This window comes from Oncorhynchus gorbuscha, linkage group LG14, assembly GCF_021184085.1.
Source record: "Oncorhynchus gorbuscha isolate QuinsamMale2020 ecotype Even-year linkage group LG14, OgorEven_v1.0, whole genome shotgun sequence".
Lineage (NCBI taxonomy): Eukaryota > Metazoa > Chordata > Actinopteri > Salmoniformes > Salmonidae > Oncorhynchus > Oncorhynchus gorbuscha.
The window spans coordinates 59496196-59502911 of NC_060186.1; the positions used below are offsets into that span (position 1 = coordinate 59496196).

At 43.6% G+C, this 6716-nt stretch overlaps 1 protein-coding gene across 10 annotated transcripts in view; it reads left to right on the forward strand.

Moving 5' to 3' along the window:
- utrn (utrophin) overlaps window positions 1-6716 on the forward strand; it is a 392537-nt gene that overhangs the window by 314517 nt on the left and 71304 nt on the right. The window lies entirely within an intron of this gene.

The window sequence follows — 6716 nt, forward strand, 5'->3', positions numbered from 1 at the left end:
GAGAAGGGAGGTAAAGGCAAAAAAAGGCCATGGTGGCAAAGTAAATACAATATAGCAAGTAAAACACTGGAATGGTAGTTTTGCAATGGAAGAATGTGCAAAGTAGAAATAAAAATAATGGGGTGCAAAGGAGCCAAATTAATTAATTAATTAAATACAGTTGGGAAAGAGATAGTTGATTGGGCTAAATTATAGGTGGGCTATGTACAGGTGCAGTAATCTGTAAGCTGCTCTGACCGTTGGTGCTTAAAGCTAGTGAGAGAGATAAGTGTTTCCAGTTTCAGAGATTTTTGTAGTTTGTTCCAGTCATTGGCAGCAGAGAACTGGAAGGAGAGGCGGCCAAAGAAAGAATTGGTTTTGGGGGTGACTAGAGAGATATACCTGCTGGAGCGTGTGCTACACGTGGGAGATGCTACGGTGACCAGCGAGCTGAGATAAGGGTCCCCCTTAGCAGGGTCTTGTAGATGATATGGAGCCAGTGGGTTTGGCGACGAGTATGAAGCGAGGGCCAGCCAACGAGAGCGTACAGGTCGCAATGGTGGGTAGTATATGGGGCTTTGGTGACAAAACGGATTGCACTGTGATAGACTGCATCCAATTTGTTGAGTAGGGTATTGGAGGCTATTTTGTAAATGACATCGCCAAAGTCGAGGATTGGTAGGATGGTCAGTTTTACAAGGGTATGTTTGGCAGCATGAGTGAAGGATGCTTTGTTGCGAAATAGGAAGCCAATTCTAGATTTAACTTTGGATTGGAGATGTTTGATATGGGTCTGGAAGGAGAGTTTACAGTCTAACCAGACACCTAAGTATTTGTAGTTGTCCACGTATTCTAAGTCAGAGCCGTCCAGAGTAGTGATGTTGGACAGGCGGGTAGGTGCAGGTAGCGATCGGTTGAAGAGCATGCATTTAGTTTTACTTATATTTAAGAGCAATTGGAGGCCACGGAAGGAGAGTTGTATGGCATTGAAGCTTGCCTGGAGGGTTGTTAACACAGTGTCCAAAGAAGGGCCGGAAGTATACAGAATGGTGTCGTCTGCGTAGAGGTGGATAAGGGACTCACCAGCAGCAAGAGCGACCTCATTGATGTATATAGAGGAGAGAGTCGGTCCAAGAATTGAAGCCTGTGGCACCCCCATAGAGACTGCCAGAGGTCCAGACAGCAGACCCTCCGATTGGACACACTGAACTCTATCAGAGAAGTAGTAGGTGAACCAGGCGAGGCAATCATTTGAGAAACCAAGGCTGTCGAGTCTGCCGATGAGGATGTGGTGATTGACAGAGTCGAAAGCCTTGGCCAGATCAATGAATACGGCTGCACAGTAATGTTTCTTATCGGCTGGCGGTTAAGATATCGTTTAGGACCTTGAGCGTGGCTGAGGTCCACCCATGACCAGCTCTGAAACCAGATTGCATAGCAGAGAAGGTATGGTGAGATTCGAAATGGTCTGTAATCTGTTTGTTGACTTGGCTTTCGAAGACCTTAGAAAGGCATGGTAGGATAGATGTAGGTCTGTAGCGCTGAGTACATGGGCTCATCGTCCTAATTTATGTACTGGATTACATGTACTGTTCCCTAAAAGGTACTTACCCTAATTTATCAGTTCACCAGTTATTGCCTTAAAATGATTATTTTTAAATGTTTTTATTTAACCTTTATTTAACTAGGCATGTCAGTTAAGAACAAATTGTTATTTACAATGACGGCCTACCGGGAAACAATTGGGTTAACTGCCTTGTTCAGGGGCAGAACGACAGATTTATTTTACCGTGTCAGCTCGGGGGTTCAATCCAACAACCTTTCGGTTACTGGCCCAACGCTTTAACCACTAGACTACCTGCCTCAAATGTCCATGCCCTGTGGTTGGCCTACTGAAGATGGAGGTTCTCCTTCCTCCTTGACAGAGGTCCATCTTGAGAGGTCCATCTTGAGAGGTCCAGTTTGAGAGGTCCAGTTTGAGAGGTCCATCTTGAGAGGTCCAGTTTGAGAGGTCCAGTTTGAGAGGTCCATCTTGAGAGGTCCAGTTTGAGAGGTCCAGTTTGAGAGGTCCAGTTTGAGAGGTCCATCTTGAGAGGTCCATCTTGAGAGGTCCAGTTTGAGAGGTCCATCTTGAGAGGTCCAGTTTGAGAGGTCCATCTTGAGGGGTCCAGTTTGGTATCACCCCTTGGTGTCGAGAGACATTTTTACGACCCAATGTCTTGGAGGTAGAGAATGTTTTTTTAGGGAGAAAAGCTCAGTTGGTTATTGTCAATAATGTTCAGATACGACACATCGCTACACTGGCCTGCTGGGATAATCTAGAGCTGTGAAAAACAGAGCATCCTTTATCTTCTGTAATCATCTGGTTTGTGATGAGGAGGAAGTAGCCAAGCCAAACAGGAAATGCCAGGGGAAGTGGTCATTATGCAGAGGATTATAAACGCTGTAATTATGCTGCCTGTATCCGAGGCATCCTGAAGCCAAGGAGAAGCAGAGTAGCACTGATGGAATTAGAATTTCTAATAATTTAATATGAATTAGAATGTTGTAATTTACTGCTCTGCTATAGATTGGCCACAAGCTCTCATAAACAGCACTTCAGAGTAGCTTATTAGTTACATAAAATGCGGAGTTTCCTGGGTTTTATGCAGTATTCTATCCCAGAGTCCCGTTTTAATGATGTTTACTCAGAGATGTAATTTAATTAAGCAATAAGACACGAGTCAGTGCTGTATCATGAATAAAGTCACAGGCAAATGGCGTCGTTCGGCCCGATGCGATAGCGGAGGGCCAATACTGCCTCTTGTACTTTATTGATGTCTAAAGACAGTAGTAAACTAAACGCTAGGCTTATATTAACCCCCGCTGTAGTAAACTAAACGCTAGGCTTATATTAACCCCCGCTGTATTAAACTAAACGCTAGGCTTATATTAACCCCCGCTGTACTAAACTAAACACTAGGCTTATATTAACCCCCGCTGTAGTAAACTAAACGCTAGGCTTATATTAACCCCCGCTGTACTAAACTAAACACTAGGCTTATATTAACCCCCGCTGTAGTAAACTAAACGCTAGGCTTATATTAACCCCCGCTGTACTAAACTAAACACTAGGCTTATATTAACCCCCGCTGTAGTAAACTAAACGCTAGGCTTATATTAACCCCCGCTGTATTAAACTAAACGCTAGGCTTATATTAACCCCCGCTGTACTAAACTAAACGCTAGGCTTATATTAACCCCCGCTGTATTAAACTAAACGCTAGGCTTATATTAACCCCCGCTGTACTAAACTAAACACTAGGCTTATATTAACCCCAGCTGTATTAAACTAAACAAAATGCTTAAATGAACCCCAGCTGTATTAAACTAAATGCTAGGCTTATATTTACCCCCACTGTACTAAACTAAACGCTAGGCTTATATTAACCCCCGCTGTATTAAACTAAACGCTAGGTTTATATTAACCCCTGCTGTATTAAACTAAATTATTGGCTAATATAATGTGTGAGTTGAGATAAATAAAACAGATGATTCGGATAGCAACATGAAAATGATATTCTTATGGAGGTGCAGTGATCATTTTCAGATGGAACTGTTAGCAGGCATATGTGTGTTTGTGACAGCTAATACAGCACGGCTTGGAACGCTGCTCGTCCATCCAGCATCCGTGATCCAAACAACCAGTTTTATAATGATGTTTACGGAGAAATGTCAAGCGCTGCATCTATTTATCCTCAAACCGGATTCATCTCCAGGCTCACTGTGCTCTTTACTGTATATCACTCACTCAACTCCCTGCTGAGGACAGGCTGTGGAGCTGACTTCCTGTCTGAGCTCTTTACCCAAAGCTCTTCTAAGCTCCATCTTTGCACTAGGTATTCCATAGCAATTATCTTCCAATAAGCATTCTACCCATTGGTAGAATGGACTCGGAACCATTGGTGGCAACATGAAAAACCCTAAATCTCAAACCGGCTTTGAGAATGAATGCAGAATCCTATATGGCACTACCAAGCGACTTTGGTGCTCTCAGGATTTAGCTTTCGACCAGTCAACCTTAACTCCTTGTTAAAAAAAGAGGGACTTTGATCTCTGTGTGGTTCTTCAAATCAGAGAGATTCTATAACCCTGAGCTTGGTGCCAAACCATCTCTTTCACATTTTGGGACATAAATGTCTGTGTGATCTTCAAGCCTTAACACATGTGTACATGCGTCACAGCTCTGTCCTTGCAAAGGTTACCACAGATAACCTTAAACTTGGGAGTTTCTGAGGATAAATGAGGACGGACGACAGAGGGAGAAAAAAGGGATGATCGAGGAAGCTTAGAACCTGCCAACTCTGTGGGTTGTCTTCATTATGACAGGCCTAAGCTGCCGGTCCAGCAGTGGTAGTAGACAGCTAGTGTAATCCATTTTTTTGATTGAGCCTGTCTGCTGTGTTTGTCATTCTGCTGCTTTGCACTGAATACATAGTGGAAAGACTCCACGGGTTGCCAGATCACAGTCAACTCCTTGTGTTTCATCTTTGGGGCTAAGGCTGGCTTCTCTTTGATGTTCCTCCTACAGACTTAGTTGAATGGCAACCATTATTGTGTTTACTCTGACTGCTGTTGGCACTGATAGAAAGTCATTAACACACTTCCAGATGTGTGTGTGTGTGTGTGTGTGTGTGTGTGTGTGTGTGTGTGTGTGTGTGTGTGTGTGTGTGTGTGTGTGTGTGTGTGTGTGTGTGTGTGTGTGTGTGTGTGTGTGTGTGTGTGTGTGTGTGTGTGTGTGTGTGTGTGTGTGTGTGTGTGTGTGTGTCCGTGCATGCATGCACGTATGTGCATGGGTGTGTGTGTACAAGCTTATGCCACAACCGCGGCTAAATCCTCAAGCTGGTCGAACAAGAGGAGATATGAATTCATTTCTGACAGCTTGGTGTCCAAATCCTCACTGGGACACAATAATATCCATCCGGCCATGATTGAATCGGCCCCTGTCTCAAATAGCACAGCTGAAACAGAAACCCCGAGATGAGCGCTCTAGTCATATTTGCAATGCAAGGAAGGTATGAAAGTGTGTGCCATTTCAGAGCATGATGAGGGATGAACACCTGCTGATGGCTTCTGTAGTTCGTCTCCCCTGTGTTCTACTGTCAGCACTTCACTTCACTGGATAGCCTGTCTTCTCTCTCTCTCTCTCTCTCTCTCTCTCTCTCTCTCTCTCTCTCTCTCTCTCTCTCTCTCTCTCTCTCTCTCTCTCTCTCTCTCTCTCTCTCTGTGGAGACAGTCTCACTATGACAACCTAATCACAGAGATACTGGCATTCAGAATAGACGTCACAACACAGCAATTCCCAACAATTCCCTTGATATCAGTGTGGGTACAGTAAGGGATATCATTCAAATATAAATTAGTTCCCTGATCAGGTGAAGAAGGGCAGCAGACAGACAAAAACCCCACACCTACTTATCAATTCTGTCTTCTGGAGTCATCAACACTGCTCTGCTTGATCAGATTCAAGTAAATTTGTTTGTGTGTTTTTATTTCAAACATGGTTCTTGTTGATTTGGCTGTGTTGTCTGTGCTCTCTGCACCTGGCGGCGTTTCTCAGAAGCTGAAATGTAAACAGGATGGAGACAAGACATCAACATGTCCCCCTCGTAGCCCCAGGGGACCTGGATGTGTGTGCTACGTACCGTACTGAGAGGAGGCCTGCAGAGATGAGGGGTGTGTCCTTGTGCATCACCCTGAAGGCCTCCTAGACGATTTGTATGCTTTGGGAATCACAATCAGATCCGCGTTTTGGATTTGTATACATGTGCTTCTATTATTGAGACGATAAGAAAACCAGTCGACAAGACAGAGCAAATTATCTGTCTGTCTGTCTGTCTGTCTGTCTCTCTCTCTCTGTGTGTGTGTGTGTGTGTGTGTGTGTGTGTGTGTGTGTGTGTGTGTGTGTGTGTGTGTGTGTGTGTGTGTGTGTGTGTGTGTGTGTGTGTGTGTGTGTGTGTGTGTGTGTGTGTGTGTGTGTGTGTGTGTGTGTGTGTGTGTGTGTGTGTGTGTGTGTGTGTGTGTGTGTTAGGGCTGGGCGATATGGCCTAAATATCATATGGTATTTTTAAAATTTATGACAGTATTTATTTAATGTTTTTGATTAATAAAAGCTCGACATTTGCTTTTTGAGTAGTGCGTGACCTTGGGGTGGCAACACATATTTTTTCAATTATTTCAATGGGTCTTTCTCCATTCTGATTTAGGTCAAAACACTTGAGTGAACTTTTGGAATCATGTAAATATAATGTTTATTAGTGATGTTCCGTGTTTCCTATGGGACCCTATACTCTTTGGCTACATTAAATCTTTGCCTATTCCTCTTTTTAGAAGATAATGTTGCACAAACAACATTCTGATTTTGGAATCCACCAGCACTGGTATCAGGCTGTATTAGCCAGCTACGTTTGCTCTGACTCAGTACTTTTATTAGCTAGTTAGCTAGCGATTAGCATTAGTGGCTAACACGATTTAGCTTAACTTGCTAAGAAAATACTAACTAGCTGTTTGCTGATGTAAGAAACACAAACTAATATTGTAATTATAGAATGCTTGTGAATTGAAATTGAAAACAACATCGTTGTCATCAACATGTGATGCATTGACCATGCAGACTGAACGAAAGTGTCTCGTGGTCAAGCAACAACAAATGCGCTCCTTGAGTGAAGGGCTGGGACTAGGTCTGTGTGGAAGCGGCG